The 18333-nt window shown below is 36.7% G+C and overlaps 1 protein-coding gene and 1 non-coding gene across 2 annotated transcripts in view; one reads left to right on the forward strand and one right to left on the reverse strand.

The window, feature by feature from the left end:
• The window catches only part of LOC105470091 (AT-rich interaction domain 2), a 187103-nt gene that overhangs the window by 124067 nt on the left and 44703 nt on the right, over positions 1 to 18333 (reverse strand). The gene's annotated exons all lie outside the window — the stretch shown is intronic.
• Positions 10127 to 10265, forward strand: LOC112424679 (small nucleolar RNA SNORA64/SNORA10 family). Its single transcript, XR_003015517.1, has one exon. It is a non-coding gene; the product is annotated as a small nucleolar RNA SNORA64/SNORA10 family (small nucleolar RNA).

Raw genomic sequence — 18333 nt, forward strand, 5'->3', positions numbered from 1 at the left:
TTATGTCAGAATGTGTATTTCAAATTTTGGCTTAAAGACTAGTCACCCATACTTATCAGGATAAATCCATACCCCTTCTGTTCTATGTAGTTTTCTTAAGATTTCTTAACATTGGGCTAGATCTGTCCTCTACTTAAAGCAACCAAAAGGATCAAAGGACATATTACCTTTGTTTTTCACTGATAGATGAACTGGAAATAAAAAAGCTATATATTGCAGAGAAAAAATGTGTACAGTTAAAATTATATTTATAAATATGAATCACAGAATAGCATATAAAGGATTGTAACTTTCAGTCCCTTAGAGATTGACAGTATTCTTTCACAGAGCTATTCAATATTGGGCATTAAATAAAGGTTTTTTTGAAATATGACCCTGTCTGTAGCCTACATCAGCAGTCCCCAACATTTCTGACAGCAGGGACTGGTTTCACAGAAGACAATTTTCCCACAGACCACTACTGGTCCATGGCCCAGAGGTTGGGGACCACTGCCCTACTTAGTAAATCTATTATTTCATTGGATTTTTTTTAGGGTATTTCTATTTTAAAGGTGATAAAATATAAGACCTAAGTACTACAGGTTGAGTATTCCTTATCCAAAATGCTGAGGACCAAAACTATTTCAGAGTTTGAATTTTTTTTGGATTTGGGGGGGTGTTTTTGCATTTTTGGGGAATGTTTGCATTAAGCTTACCTATTGAGTTTCTCTAATCTGAAAATTCAAAATGCTCCAATGAGCATTTCCTTTAAGTGTCACATTGGCATTCATAAAGTTTCCAATTTTGGAGCTTTTCGGATTAGGGATACTTAATCTGTAATAACTTGTGTAAGGTTTTTTTCCCACTAACCCAGGGGCATTGTACTTAGGCCTTCTAAATCATAGTTCATTGCTCTTTCACTACCACATAAATCAGCAGGTAAAATCATTCTCCCTGATCACAGGAAGACAGGCAAAGATTTCTGTGCTTCTTACGGAAAACATCAATCCTAACCGAATCCTCTCATTTAACATAATGAAAGATGATGATGATACTAGTTACCAATTATTAAACACTACGAGGTAAGTATTACTAAAACCTTTTAGTAAGTAGAAAACTGAGGGTTGAAGAAGTTAAATAATTTACCTGAGGCCAAAGCTAGTTAAGTGATAGAATTAGGATTCAAACTTGTTTAACTTTAGGGCACTCTGTGCTCCTGTCTCCATATTTTACTGCCTTTACCTTATTTTCTATCACCTCTACTCTGGCAAGAAAATAAGAAGAGAGGCTTCTTCATCTGAAAGGCTGATAGAAAATTCTCTGGTTAGAACAAGGTTCTCCTTTCTTATGTCTAATACAAATTTCAGCTGTTTATTCATAATTTATTATAACAGAAAGATATAGGCTCCAAGTATTAGCTTCTTAACGAGCTATATGGTATTAGGCAAATCACGACCTCTTAAATCCACAATTTCCCCACCTGAAAAAATGAATAACATTATGGATAATAACAACTGTTGGAATTAGGTAATATTTGTGTGTAAACTGGCTCTCTATAGAAAGGTAAGAGTTTAAATATAAATAATATTTTCTTCCTATGTGGTTTGCTCAGAATTAGTCAAGAATATCACAATCACAAACAAAACCATCAAACAAAATACAAAAGATACTCATCTTACAAAGAATTAATCAAAACCTAAATATTCCACAATTTTTTCTTTTTCTGAGACAAGGTCTCACTCTGTCGCCCAGGCTGGAGTACAGTAGCACAATCTCAGCTCAGTGCAACGTCCACCTCCTGGGCTCAAGTGATCTTCCTGCCTCAGCCCCCTGAAAGTAGCTGGGACCACACCAAGCTAATTTTTGTAATGTTTGTAGAGATGGGGTTTCACCACACTGCCCAGGCTGGTCTCGAACTCCTGAGCTCAAGTGATCCACCCGCCTTGGCTTCCCAAAGTCCTAGGATTATATAGGCATGAGCCACTGCACCTCACAATTTTCAACTGAGTTTTAAAATTTATCAGTAGAAATTAATCTAGATTATAAAAAAGAAAATGAAGATTGGTGGACACAAAGCATAATAACTCAAAATGTAGTAGTAAGTAAACAAATGCACTGATGACACTGCATTGGAACTATTCATATATCACACTCCTGGAGAGCTTCTAGAGGACAGGTATTGTGTTTTATGTTACTTTCTAACATTTAATGGGCAGTCATTTTTACTTAGCTAGGCACTATTCTGTGCACATATTTATATGTATAATAGTGCTGGCTCTATAACCAGTTCTATTATTATTCCCATTTTACAGAGAGGCAAATGAGATACAGAAAGACTTGTAACTTGCCCAAGGTCAAAAAGCTAGGAAGGAAGGGGTAGAGTTAGAATTCAAAAACCTGACCTAAACGGACTCAGAAATTTTATCTATAATGCTAGGCAAAATGAGCATAGTATATATTTGCTGAATAAATGAAGAAGTAAAACATGAACGGGGGGGGGATATAACTTTTTTTTTTTTGAGACAGTGTCTTGCTCTGTCGCCCAGGCTGGAATGCATTGGCACAACCACAGCTCACTGCAGCCTTGATCTCCAGGGCTCAAGCGATCCTCCCACCTCAGCCTCCCCAGTAGCTAGTACCCAGGCACAGGCCACCACACTTGACTAGTTTTTTAAATGTTTTGTAGAGATGTGATCTCGCTATGTTGTCCAGGCTGGTCTCAACTTCCTGGGCTCAAGCAATCCTCATGCTTCAGCCTCCCAAAGTACTGGGATTATGCCTGACCATAACATTTTAAAGTCATCTTAATTGTCTAGTACACAGATGCACCCAATATGTATTTGTTAAATAAAATTATAGAGAATCAGTGTTACAATTTATAAATGTTATATTGGGCAATTTCCAAATATTTATTTTTCATTTTGTAAGTTATAACTAAGTTGTCCCATTTCCCTGGTTTTAATGCCTCAAAGAATGTATAGATAATAAGTTATATATATTCATGAAGATTTTTTTTTTAGTAATCTTTTTAACTTATTACATAGTATTCAGTAGCCTTAACATGTAAGATCACTAGGTGCATATACAATCACATAATCAGATACACAAGGAATCTCTGACTCAATAAAGTAAGCAAAAAGCATAGTTTACTTATATGGTGATCTTATTTGAAGCTGAAATATTTTATCCCATGTATTGACCAGTCTGCCTTGAAAAATATGGAAACCAAAGACCAAGTTTGGCACACTTACAAAACCAAATATGAAGTTTCAACATAAATTTTTCATTTCCTTATTTTAGTCACTTCAATAATTTTAGCAAATTAACCCATTTATGAGAGAGGTTGCAATTTTTTGAATTTCTGCAATCAGACCTTGGCGGTGTCCTTGAGCAAGATAATAACTCCCAGATGCTTAGCGTTCCAATAATGGAACACTAGGGATAAATGGGTTAAAAGGTAGTAAGAATTTACCTTACTCTTAGCATTTTTTTTCTAATGCCCTCATGAAATGACTACTTTTCAGATCTCTCCCCCACTGGTCCTTTACCAGTTGCTGGGGAAGCAGTGGGTTGTTACCTTGCACCACTGAGAACTGGTCACTGTTGCCAGCCTAGTGCAAATATCTCTAGACCAATGTCTCAACTCTAACTGCACACTGGAATTACCTACAGACTTAAAAAAAAAAAAAAAGAAAAAAAAAAGAAAAAAAAAATTCCAATGCCTAGGCCTTATTTCTGGGCAATGAAATCAGAATTTCTGGGAGTGGGGCCTGGACACTAAGGCCCCACTTTTTGTTTGTTTTTGTTGCTTTCTGTTTTGGTTTAAATTGTGTTTTCTCAAATGCAGCTGAAGTTTGAGGATGACTGTTCTAATCCTTCCTCCGTCATACTCAAAACCCATACCTACACACACATACATATTCATTTCATATGCTAACATACATGTTATGTACTGTGTTGTACTTATAGCTCACACTACTTTTCAGTAGTAGTAGCACAGCATTCTAAGTCACCCTTTAATGGACATTTTAGACTGCTTCTAGTGTTTCTGCTAACACAAACAAGACTATCATAAATATCTATGTACATACATCTTTGCACATTTTTCCTGCCATTTCTTTGGAATAAATTTTCATTCATTAATTCAAAAAGCAAATCATACAGTGTCAACTATGTAGAAGGTACTCTTCTAACTACTAGAAAATAGCAAAGTAACTCAGAAGCACTAAGAAATTTCCATTGAAATTACCTTAAACTTACAAGTCGATATAAGGAAATTCGTCATCATTTAAAATATTAAGCCATCCCAATCAAGAATAAGACATATTTCATTTATGTAGTGATAGCTTACGTTGTTTCATAGTTTTGTTTAAGTTTTTTTTCTTTTTTTTTTTTTTGAGACAGTCTTGCTCTGTCGCCCAGGCTGGAGTGCAGAGGAGCCACCTCGGCTCACTGCAACCTCCACCTCCCGGGTTCAAGCAATTCTCCTGCCTCAGCCTCCTGAGTAGCTGGGATTATAGTTGCCAACCACCACACGCAGCTAACTTTTGTATTTTCAGTAGAGACAGGGTTTCACCATGTTGACCAGGCTGGTCTCGAACTCCTGACCTAAAGTGATCCACCCACCTCGGCCTCCCAAAGTGCTGGGATTACAGGCATGAGCCACCGCCCGCAACTTCATTTAAGTTTTTCTTATATAGGTCTTACATGTTTCTCAGTGTTTATTCTTAGATATAATTATAAGTTGGATCTTTTTTCTATTAATTTTAATTGGAATTGCTGGTATCATATTTTAAAATAGTAGATACTAAGTTTTGCATATTTGGCTGGCTATTGTGACTTGTGTCTATAATTCCAGTGACTCAGGAGGCTGAGGCAGGAGGATCACTTGAGGCCAGGTGTTCGAGACCAGCCTGGGCCACATAGCAAGACCCTCATCTCTACAATAAATAAATAAATAAATAAATAAATAAATAAATAAAAATTTAAAAAAAAGCCAGATACAGCAGTACACGCCTGTAGTCTCAGCTACTCAGGAGGCTGAGGTGGGAGGACTGATTGAGCTCAGGAGTTTGAGGCTACCGTGAGCTACAATCTCGCCACTGCACTGCAGCACAGCCAACACAGTGAGGCCCTGACTCTAAACAAAATTAAATAAAAACTTTTCTGCATATTTATATTTTTGGATTCTGTCCACTTTATAGAAGTCTCTCATTAGGTCCAATAGTTTTCCCATTGTTTCTTTGCTTTCCTATTTAACGTAAAAGTAGTGATAATTTTCTCTTCTTTTGTCTTTGCTTAATGTTGCTAAAACAGAACACCTGAGATCGGGTAATTTATAATGAAAAAAGTTTATTTAGCCAATGGTTCTGCAGGATGGGAAATTCAGGGGCATGACACCAGCATCTGTTTAGCTTCTGGTGCAGGATTTTGTGCTAGCCCAAAACATGGTGGAAGGTCAAAAGGGAGAAGCAGAGACGTGAAGAGGCAAAATCAGAGGGGTGTTCTGACTTTTATAACAACCCACTTTCCTGGGAACTAATCCATTCCCAGAGCAGAACTCACTCAACCCCCAAGGGAAGTCATTAGTCTATTAATCACCCTCTGTGACCCAAATGCTTCCCACTAAACCCCAACTCCCAACACTGCCCCACTGGAGATTAAACTATTATTATGAGTTTTGGTGGAGACAAATCAAACCATAGAACCTTTCCAATATTTATACATTTTTTCCTTATGCACTGTCTTCCAAAGCAATGTTCTTTTAAAAAGATAAAGCAGAATATCATATCATCTCTCCAACTGCAGTGGGAAGGACTGTAACACAGGGGTCCCCAACTCTCACGTCACAGACTGGTACTGACTGACCTGTTAGGAACCAGGCTGCACAGCAGGAGGTGAGTGGCAAGTCAGCGAAACTGTGCTCCACCTCCTGTCAGATCAGCAGTGGCGTTAGATTCTCAAAGGAGTGTGAACTCTACTGTGAACTGTACATGCAAGAGATTTAGGTTGCATGCTCCATATGAGAATCCAATGATGTAATGTAATGTGTTTAAATCATCCTGAAACCATCCCTCTGCCACAGTCTGTGGAAAAACTGTCTTGGTGCCAAAAAGGTTGGGGACCACTGCTCTAACATTTCACCATTGAGCATAATGTTTGTTTTCTGATTAAATACTCTACCAATTTATTTTCCTCATTTACTGAGATGACTATAAATTTTTTCACACCTGATTTTCAATAATCCTAACATAACCTCCTACATGTTACGATACATTCTTCATTGTAGTGCTGCTGAATTAGCTAATTTCGTATTTAGTTATTGATAGTCATAATTAAAGCTGGTCTAGATTAAACTTTGACATAATCTTGGTCAGATTTTATTACAAAATTAATCAGACTACTTTCCATCCTTTTCTAAGCTTTGGATTTTTTTTTCAATCATGAGAATCATTTTTCACTTTTTTTTTTTTGGAGACAGAGTCTTAGTCTGTCATCCAGGCTGGAGTAAAGTGGCGTGATCTTGGCTTACTGCAACCTCTGCCTCCCAGGTTCAAGCAATTCTCGTGCCTCCGCCTCCCCAGTAGTTCAGTAGTTGGGATTACAGGTGCGCGACACTACCCCTGGCTAATTTTTATTTATTTATTTATTTATTTATTTATTTGCATTTTTAGTAAAGACAGGGCTTCGCCATGCTGCTCAGGCTGGTCTCCAACACCTGAGCTCAAGTGATCCACCCGCCTCAGCCTCCCAAAGTGCTAGGATTACAGGCACGAACCACTGCACCCAGCCCATTTTTCAATGCTTAAGTTTTTTTCCCTGAGGTTTACTATCTCTTCATTAGGGAAATAATAGAGCCCAACAGGTGAGCCTGCAGACACTGTTGACAAAAAGGACTTTAGTTCAAGTCCTAGTTCTGCCACTTGTTAGTATATATGACATCAAGCACATTAAAGAGAGTAAATTTTCATTCAAATTTTTGTTTTTGAGACAGTCTCGCTCTGTCACCAAAGCTGGAGTGTAATGGCATGATCTCAGCTCACTGCAACCTCCACTTCCCGGGTTCAAGCGATTCTCCTGCCTTAGCCTCCTGAGTAGCTGGGATTGCAGGCATCCGCCATCACGCCTAGCTAATTTTTGTATTTTTAGTAGAGACGAGGTTTCACCATGTTGACCAGGCTGGTCTTTAACTCCTCACCTCAGATGGTCCGCTCACCTCGGCCTCCCAGTGTGCTGGGATTACAGGCATGAGCCACCACACCCAGCCTGATTCAGATATTTAAATTTATTAGTATTAGTTTTACTTTACAGGTTTCTCATTTTTTTAATCTCCTCCATATTTATAGCTATGTGTTCTTCTGATACTTAATGTTGTACATTTGTGTTTTCTACTTTGTTTCTAGACTACATTTGCTAGTGAATATTCTATTTTTATAAAATTTTGTAGCATATGCCAAATCCAATTCCACAATTTCAATTTATAGCCCTTCTCACATGTCATCTTTTTAAATCTACTCTCTCTTTAAAAAAAAAAAAAAACTTACTAGTGTCCCTCCTTCATCCTCAAATTTTCCCCTTAATTCTCTGTAACTTTTATATTAATACTTTTTACACCTCCTCTTTACTGGTCATTTAACAGTTACTGAGGAAACAGCAAGTTTTATCTTGTACTAGAACTGTTCTTCCCGAACTGGCCCACAAAATATTTGTTCTTCAAAATCTTAATAGATACTGTACCATAAAAGGATTCCATATCAATTAACTCTGAGAAATATGGGTTTAAACAGGTTCCTTTAAGCTAAGAGCACTTAAAGTATGTTAATGTGCATTGTGAATCTATAGGATACAATAAGCAGCTTTTGTCAGATTCACAAATCCTTCCTGAAACTCCCACCCACAAACCTATCCATATCTTACAGGCAGTTGGTGAAATACTGCCCTGAGAAATTCAGTCAGCAGCAACCATCTTCATTTTTAAAAGCCTGAAAAGCAGAGTTATGGTGAAGCCCTTCAAACCAATCCAAGTAAAGTACTTCCAAGAAAAATTATAACAGATAAAGTGGAGATTCCTTATCTTGGTGAAAATACATCCATTACTCTTGCAAGACTTGGTACTTACCGGAAGGCTAGCAGGTAATGATCACTGATAATCTGACCTTTATTCTAAAACATAATCAACATATTTTAAGGGTTTAGTTATAAAAAGCAAGCACTGAGAATTCAATTGATAAAATTTGATGTGCCTTTCTTATACACTTGTAAGTATTTTTCTTATATTCTGATAAACCACAAGCACTGGTAAGATGCCTTTCCTATATATCAACAACTAAGTTGGGCGGGCGCAGTGGCTCACGCCTGTAGTCCCAGCACTTTGGGAGGCCGAGCCGAGCGGAGGCCTGGAGCTCAGAACCAGCCTGGCCAACATGGTGAAACCCCATCTCTACGAAAAACAGAAAAATTAGCCAGGCATGGTAGTGCACACCTATAATCCCAGCTACTCGGGAGGCTAAGGCATGAGAATCACTTGAGCCCAGGAGACAGGGGTTGCAGTGAGCCAAGATCGCGCCACTGCACTCCAGCCTGGGTGACACACTGAGTGAAGCGCCATCTAAAAAAACAAAAGAAAAAAAAGTAGTGCAAGTTACAATCAAGAAGACATTTCTTTTAAAAAATGTTTCAGTATGTTAAAAATGTACAGAAGGTTAACATGTAAAATACTGAAAATAATTTGGAAAATTTAAGATTAAGGACTAAATATAAAAATATGGAACAAAATATTTTTACTATCTTAATAAAATTATTATATCTTATATGATACTTTGAAATTAGCATACTGTGTCTAACTCCAGGATTGATCTAGTAAGTGTATAATTACTCACAGATGATATGTATGTATATATAGTGTATATGTGTATATATGTGTACAAATTTTTTAATGAAATATATAATCAAATCTGTAATGGCCTTATCCTGGCTGATTCATTTCTTTTACTAGGTTTTCATTCTCTTACAATGTGAAGATGGGTCTTCATGGCTGATCAAATGCAACAGAACAGGTTCTTTGCAGCAATACTTACCACTTCTCTAAAGCAGTGGTTCCTTAACCAGGACTGATTTTGCCCTCTAGGGTAAACTTGGCAATGAAGAGACATTTTTGGTTGTCACAACAGAGATGAAACCTACTGTATGTAGTAAACAGAGACCAGGGATACTGCTACACATCATACAATGCACAGGACAGCTCTCACAACAAAGAATTTTCCAGCCCAAAATATAAATAGTGCTGAGATTAAGAAATCCTGCTATATATAACTAAGCAGTGTGTCCATTCCCAAAAGGTGTCATGGTTATACAATAAGTATTTTAAGTGCAGAGGCCTATTACTCTTCCTTTCCAAGGCTGCTATATTAATGAATATCACCAAATTATAAACATTTATAGCATAACATTTGAAATGATTTGAGCCAATGAAGTTGTCTGCAACTCAGGAATCTTTAAGAGTAGAGGAAGTATCTAAATTTAGCCACCAATCCTTAAGTCCATACCTTGTTAGTAATTTTGTTTGAAGCTTATCCTCTAGGAAAATTCTCAGTAAGAGCTCAAAGGGAAAACATTCCCTGAGGTGTGTGTTTGTTTGTTTTTAACACATCAATAAGATTCTTCATGGGTTTCACACTTGAAATTCATTTGGCTATATAGAAATCCACACATTACCCCTTGGCTCACATTTTCTTTCCTTGAGTATCTTAAATACATTATTCCATTTTCTTCAGGCATAAAGCAGTGCCGTTTAAAAGTCGGATGACAAACTTTTTTTCTTTCTCAGTTATTCAGTCTTTTTGCCTGGTGCCCAGTAAATTGTTTTTGCTTTAAAGTTCATTGATTTTATGTGCATTTATATCAGTTGTCATTGTTCTGAGTAAATATTTTTAGGTATACAGTGTGCTGTTTCAACGTGTAGTTTCAAATTTTTTTTAATTTCAAGAATGTCTTATTATAGCTTTTAGAATTTGTTCTGTTTCCTTGGCATGGTTTTCTTCAGGGACCTGTATTATCCATATATTGCATTATCTTTGTTTTCAATATTGTTTTCTCTTAAATCTTTTAGCAGTCTTTTTTTAACAACAACAACAAAAAAAACAATTTCCTTCCCTCAGCTCTGCATAATTAAGTTATACTTGGCTTCACCCATTTGACTTCTGCAACAGGGAGAGAGAGAAAAGATGTCCGTGGCGCATCAGATTAGCCTTATGGTGGTCTCTCTCTCCTTGAAGGGCACAACAGATCCTGGGTGAAAAGGAAAACAACAATTTCCTTTCTTCACTTTTTATCGCTTTACACATTACCTGTGCTTTTTTTATTCACTCTTGAATTTCCACTAAATTGAGGCTCATTTCTGAAATTGTATATATGTATGTTTTTGAGATAGAGTCTTGATCTGTCTCCAAGCTGAAGTGCAGTGGCACAATCATGGCTCACTGCAGCCTCGAACTCCTGGACTCAAGAATCCTCCTGTCTCAGCCACCCAATAAGCTAGGACTATAGTCATGCACCACCACAGCCAGCTAAATTTTGTGTACACAATTTTCCTATTCTTTCCCGAATTCTATCACCTTATTTCCGAGTTTTTAAAATTCCTATTTATATTTTTATGTTTTCTTTCATAACATTTTCTTAATTTCTTTTAGCTTGTTTTGAAAGAACAGGTAATAGTACTCATTTGTTTTGGGGGCATGTCTTTCTGACTTGCATTCATGATCTTTAAGATATTACTTTGTTCCTTTTTTTCTTTTTCCTTTATATTAACTTTCTCTCAGATTTCACTTCTAACATTTTCTGTTACTAATTTTTAAGTGAAATCAGTTTTTTTGAACTTCGAGATGGAGGCATGGTCATTCTGTTGTTTTTGTGTGGTCTTCAAAAAGCAGCTTGTTTTCACAGATTTTTCTGGTTGTGTTCTCCTCTCCCACTCATCTGAATCTTCTCTTTTATCTCTATTGTCCCTGTAGTGCTCAATTTGGACTGCATTCCAGCATTTTCCTCTTAGTTTGGGTTTTATCCCTAAAGGGAGCTATGGCTGCATAGTTTTGATACTTCATAATGCCTAGATTATGTATCCCCTTCTACTTTACAATATATTACTTGTACCCATTCTAATTCCACTTGCTTTTCTGAAATCAGCCCACTGTATTTTCTAGTAAGTAGATTATTTTGGGGTTTTCATATTTTCTGGTCCGTCAGACAATCCATTGTTTCTCCATGCTTACTCCCTCATAGAGTCTTGCTCTGATTTGGCCCCATTCTCTTGTATTTAAGGCTCATAGAAATATCTCAACATTTAGTTTTTTGCAGATGTTTTGCTTTGCTCTTCAGGCAGGCAGTTTCTAAGAAGGCTCCCAATGATTCCTGATTCCTGCTATTCACCTCACTGTATAATTCTTTCCCCTTAAGTAGAGGATGAACCTAGTGACTTGTTTTAAGATCAGAATACAACAGAAGTGATAAGATGTCACTTCTGAGATTAGGTTACATAAAGACTCAACTTCCATCTTGTTCTTTTTCTCTCCCACTTGCTTATTCTGAAGAAAAACAGTTGCCCTACAGTGAGCTGCCCCACGGAGATGCAAAGAATTGAGGGAGGCCCTCCAGCCAACAACCAGCAAGAAACTAAGACCCTCATTTCAATGGGCCACAGGGAAATTAATTCTGTGAACAATCACTGAGTTTGAAAGCAGACTCCTCCCTAGTCGAACTTTGAGATAACTGAAACCCAGGCCAACACCTTGACTGCAGTCTTGATTGCAACAGATTGATTGTGAGAGACTCTTAGCTAGAGTCTAAGCTAGAACTAAATTGTGCCTAGATTCAGAGCTCACAGAAACTTTAAGATAATAAATGTCTGTTAAGTGCTGGGTTTGAGGGTAATTGGTAATGCAGCCATAAATAAGTAGTACGATTTCTTTCAGCTCTGTTTTTATGGGAGTGGGGGATTTAGTGAGATGGAAAACTACTTCATAAATAATTTTAAAAACAAATATTACTCTTAAAAGTAAACATTATATTTTTCTTTAATTTTGGAGGCCAATTTTAACAGCTAAGCAAATAAAATAATATCCGCTGGGCACAGTGGCTCACACCTGTAATCCCAACACTTTGGGAGGCTGAGGCAGGTAGATCGCCTGAGGTCAGGAGTTTGAAAACAGCCTGGCCAACATAGAGAAACCCCACCTCTACTACAAACAAAAAATTAGCCGGGCGTGGTGGTGGGCGCCTATAATCCCAATGACTAAGGAGGCTGAGGTAGGAGAATCACTTGAGCCTGGGAGGCAGAGGTTGCGGTGAGCCGAGATCGTGCCATTGCATTCCAGCCTAGGCAATAAGAGCGAGATTCCATCTCCAAAAATAATAATAATAATAATAATAATAATAATAATAATAATAATAATTTATATCAATTTACCTTAAAATGTAAACGTACTCTACTGTTTAGTTACCAACGAAGCAATTCCTTCTTCCCTTCTCAGATAAATTATAGTATCATTAATTCCAACATGTATTACCACATAAAAATCATTTATTTTCTAGCAGCTTGAGTTTCCCAAATGAAAAAAAGCAGATACTAATCACATCACTTTTCATATGAATAAAACTTATACAGAAAACAAAACAGTGCAAAGTACTCCTCCCCCAAAAGGCAGAAGTCATTTATCCCAAGTTTTTAAATTCTTGTTTATGGTTATTCTAATTTTCAAGATAAATTCTATTCCCTCGTCCCTAACTGCAGAGTAAGTTACATCAGAGATTGTCACTTTGTATCAGCAATGTCTACAAAGTGTTTGGCACACTGTAAGTGGTTAGTAAACACTTGTTGAATGAGTAAGTCTATCAAAATCTGCTAAACTATAACCAGCATTTATTTAGCATTTACCAACTACTAGGCAATCTGCTAAGTAAGTACTTTATATGTATTAACTTTCACAATCCTTATAAGAAACTATTTTTAATCTTATTTAATAGATAGGGAAACTGAGGCCTAGAAGTTAAGACAATTTATCCAATATAAACATTGTAAGCAAATGACATAATCTTAGTAAGTTACTAAAAAGTCTAATTTCAAAGCCGTGCTCTTACATTCCTGCATTATAACAGCCATTCCTAAAATCTGATAAATGAGCAAGGATTTATTTTTCTATAGAAAAATACTTCTCAGTATGAATTCTCTCTTGCTTTTAAAGCTCTTTTATTTCAATAATATTATTGAATAAATTATTATTTTAATAAAACTGTCAAGTTTTGTTGATTTGGCAAAACTAAAAGAAGACAGAAAACTTACGAGAATTACTCTAAAAATCCAAATAATGATCAGAGGCAAGACCTAAAGTTCAGGTGAAAGCCTATTAATCAAATGATGATTCCCAATGGACCCTCTCACCATTACAATGACCAAATATTTCCAAATCTCCTGGCTGTTGACAATGTTCTACTAAATTACATTTTAATTTAAATTGATAAAGTCCAGGTATGATTTTTTAAATGTTCAAATAATCCACTTAAAACCATAATGTAAAATACCATTTTCAGTATTTTGACAATATTTGACAGAACAAAGTACAATTTTTCACAAATGAAATAATATTTTTAAAATGTAATTATGATACCAACTGGTGACAACGGTATTATTTTATAGACATTTTACATCCTGCTAGTGGATGTTAAATTGGATCAGTGTTTCTGGATGGCTACTTGGCAATATACATTAAGAATCTTGAAAACATTTATATTCCTTGACTCAGTAATTACCCCTCTAGAAATATAAAACGAAATAATCAGAAACAGATAAAGATTTATAGCTTTATAAATAGATTTACAAATAAGAAGGTTCACCACAAAATTTATAATATTAAAGCAAAAGAGTAACTTAAATGTATGACAATATAAAGAAGTTAAAATTATGACACAAATACGAAGTTATTAAAATCATCTAAAAACTAAAGATATGGAAAAGTTATTGCTTATAATAGGTTAAAAAAGTAATAAAGACATGAGTGATGCCAATTTTAAAAATTTATTTTTTAAAAGACTGGGCAGAAATAAACCAAAATATTAATTGTAATTATTTTTGAGTGGTAGGTCCACATGGGATTTACAGTTTCTTCCAGATATTTTTTCAGATGTTTGCAGGTTTTCTATAATTAACAAGTATCAGCTTTAGAATGAAAAAACAGCCCATTATTTTCCAAAGATTTTAATTTGGATTATTACATAAAATATTATATGATTTTTGAAGTATAATAACATGCAAATGAAGCATCATTTAAAATTTTAAATTAATTTAAATAAAAATTAAGTTGAAACTCTGAAAAGACTGATTTTCTTACGAACCTAAGTAAACACACTGTGTAGGAAACTACATAAACTGTATATAACTTCTGAGCAAATATAGATCAATCTAGGCCCTATATAGTCTTTTTCTTATTATTACTCTCTCTGTAGTCTTTTGTTACTTCTCTCTCTCTCTCTCTGCCTTCTCTATCTATACACACACAAAAACAGCACTAAGTACTAACATACATTAAACTTATGAATATTCTTTTTTACACAGAATGTATATATTCCTGGCCTCTATCCAGAGTTATGATGAGGTTAGATGCCCTGAAGTTGGGATTAAAGTGAAAAATAGCAAATTAACACCATAAGAGGTTACCTCGGCCGGGCGCGGTGGCTCAAGCCTGTAATCCCAGCACTTTGGGAGGCCGAGACGGGCGAATCACGAGTTCAGGAGATCAAGACCATCCTGGCTAACATGGTGAAACCCCGTCTCTACTAAAATACAAAAAAAATTAGCCGGGCGAGGTGGCGGGCGCCTGTACTCCCAGCTACTCGGGAGGCTGAGGCAGGAGAATGGCGTGAACCCGGGAGGCGGGGCTTGCAGTGAGCTGAGATCCGGCCACTGCACTCCAGCCTGGGCAACAGAGCCAGACTCCATCTCAAAAAAAAAAAAAAAAAAAAAAGAGGTTACCTCTACTCTGCCATCTACATCCTAAATCTATAATAAGGCATTTTCTGGGGGGCAGGGGGCAGGGGAAACAGGTATAAACTGGGATTTTAACCATTCCTTTTTTTTTTTTTTTTTTGAGAAGTCTCACTGCTCACTGCAACCTCTGCCTCCTAGGTTCAAGTGATTCCACTGCCTTGGCCCCCCGAGTAGCTGGGATTACAGGCACCTGCCACGCCCAGCTAATTTTTGTATTTTTAGTAGAGACAGGGTTTCACCATGTTGGCCAGGCTGGTCTAGAACTCCTGACCTCAGGTGATCCACCTGCGTCGGCCTCCCAAAGTGCTGGGATTACAGGTGTGAGCCACTGTGCCTGGCTGGTTTTAACCATTCTTATTAGTAAAATTACTAAATAGTCCAGTTTGTTAAAAATTTTACTTGTTGAATATAATATAAACTTTAAAGATAATAGTCCCTGTACTTAGTCCCTATAATCTATGACAACGCTAAGAAAGGCTAATGTATAATAAGCTAAACTGACACAAAATACAAATTAGTTTACCAGCAAGAATAAAATATGTAGCACCTACCTTGAAAGATAATTAGGGATAGACTCAAGTTAAGACTTTAGTAGTAAAATCTGCATATAAAAAATTTGACTTACACAGAGAAAAATTAAGGTCACCAGTTGAAATATCTCAATATTAATGTACTGCTTGTGCATTATTAAGAAGGCCCAAAGATTTGCAAGCTATAGATAATAGCACAGCTCCATACATTCAATGTGATTGTATCTTCTATATATTATACACAATACACTATCATCTCAATGGCAATTGAGTCATTATGGATAATTAATTAGAACATTAATACTTATTACACTACAGTTAAATTCTCAAATAGACTGACAGTACTATTATAAGTATCCAAATCTGGAATTGTTTTCCACCACTATTTAAAAGAACATCTCTATATAATATATACTATACTAAGAACTTTTAGAATATATTTTTAGACTTTTTTTCTTTAAATGATTGCAGTATTCAGCATACTACCTCTTTTTATATATTATCATCCTAATTTCCATTTTTAAAGTTTCCTTTTTTATATAATACATTTAAAATATAGAGACGGAGGCTGGGCACAGTGGCTCGCGTCCGTAATCCCAGCACTTTGGGAGGCTGAGGCAGGTGGATCACTCGAGGCCACAAGTTTGAGACCAGCCTGGCCAACACGGCAAAACCCCATCTCTACTTAAATAAATAAATAAATAAATAAATAAATAAATAAAATCTCTACTTAAATAAATAAATAAAACAAATAAACAAGCTGGGCATGGTGGTGCGGGCCTGTAATCCCAGCTACCAGGGAGGCTGAGGCACAAGAATTGCTTGAACCTGGGAGGCAGAGGTTGCACTGAACCAAGATCATGCCACTGTACTCTAGCCTGGACGACCCGGCAAGACTGTCTCAAACACACACACAAAAAAATAGAGCCGGCATTCACTATGTTGCCCAGGCTGGTCTGGAACTCATGGGCTCAAAAGATCCACCCACCTTAGCCTCCCAAAGTGCTGGGATTATAGGCATGATCCACCATGACCAGCCTCCATTTTTAAAGTTTCTATAGAAGCATATGAATTCTTTTAAAAAATCCTTTGATTTCATGTCTCAGGAATCTGTTTAACTTAGAAGCTCCTTAGTATCAAACGATCATACTCCCACAGTACAAGATTTTAAATTAAATCTCTTGAGGGCTTTTTTAAAATAGTTATTTAAACGAATACCTATCCTGATCCCTTGAATTATTATTTCCAAACTGTCTTTCTTTAAATGCTTCATGTGAGCTATCTGAGTTCAGCCAGAAATTTGGACAGTTTATCTTCCCACAAGTAATAAGAGTGTAAAATGTGGTAGGAACAAAAGGAGAACAAGAACAAATATACTGGATTAAAACCAAGTGAACTTATTTCAACAAGTCACTCTCTGTAGAGCAGTTCCTAAACATTAGTAAGGTTCAGAATCACCTGGAGGACCTGTTAGAAATAGACTGCTTGGCCGGGCACGGTGGCTCACGCCCGTAGTACCAGCACTTTGCGAGGCCGAGGCGGGCGGATCACGAGGTCAGGAGATCGAGACCATCCTGGCTAACACAGTGAAACCCAGTCTCTACTAAAATTGCAAAAAATTAGCCGGGCGTGGTGGCGGGGGCCTGTGGTCCCAGCTACTTGGGAGGCTGAGGCAGGAGAACCGCGTGAACCCGGGAGGCGGAGCTTGCAGTGAGCCAAGATGGCGCCACTGCACTCCAGCCTGGGCAAGGGAGCAAGCCTCCATCTCAGAAAAAAATAAATAAATAAGACTGCTTGGCCCTAACCCCAGAGTTTCTGACTCAGTAGGTGTGAATATTTGCATTTCTAACAAGCTCCGAGATGATGCTGATCCCACTGGTCTGGGGAACCTCACTTAGAGAATCACTGCTGTAGTCTCATGAAGTATACTGTCTGAAATAAAAATTGTAACATGTCAAAAGTTCTCTAATTAGAAGCACATATCTAAATATATGTAAGCAAATACTCTCTTGCCTAACATTATATTAATTAGTTACTCAAGTAAATTATTTCAGAGAAAAATGGTACCACCAGATTTTCACCAATTATTACAACAATGTAGGTTAAAACATCTTCAAAAGGTTAAGTTTACCTGCTAGAAATTACTAAGATAAGCAACAGCAATAAAGTACTTAAAGCAGCAAAAAGAAAAATACGAGTCCTTAATAACTTATGAAATGAAGGAAAAGATTAGTTCCTTAGTATATTTAAACTAAATTCTATTTGCATCCATCTGGCAGTAAAATTAACACAGTATGCCTTTATGTTAGACACATCTAAAGTGGAATCATGACTTCACCAAACTACTTACCTCATATGACATTGGCTGAGCTAATGAGTTAAAGTTTCTCCCTTAAAACAGAGTTCCAATATAGCAAAACTTTAAAATGCTTTGTAATGTCATTCTCCCTTCGACGAAACTACTAACGTATCAAATTGTAAGAACAGTAATGAATAAATTTTCAATAAAGAATTCAGAAACTTCTGAGAGAGAAAAAATTTGAAAACTTAAAATTCTTTTCTCACCTGGATTCAGATGGAGTCTTACTGGATGCAATAAGGATGCCCTAACCAAAACCCAAGGACATAAAAGAGCAATGAAGCCTCTTAGATAAAATCACTATTGCACATAGAAATAGACATTCTGGAAGACTGAGTCAGGCATAGAGGGCAGTGATCCAAAAATAGTTCTAGTTTTTCTCTGAGATGGCAAACACCGCAACCTTTCTGGAGTTAGACATTCTGGTTGTC

This window comes from Macaca nemestrina, chromosome 10 (assembly GCF_043159975.1).
Source record: "Macaca nemestrina isolate mMacNem1 chromosome 10, mMacNem.hap1, whole genome shotgun sequence".
Taxonomy (NCBI): Eukaryota; Metazoa; Chordata; class Mammalia; order Primates; family Cercopithecidae; genus Macaca; species Macaca nemestrina.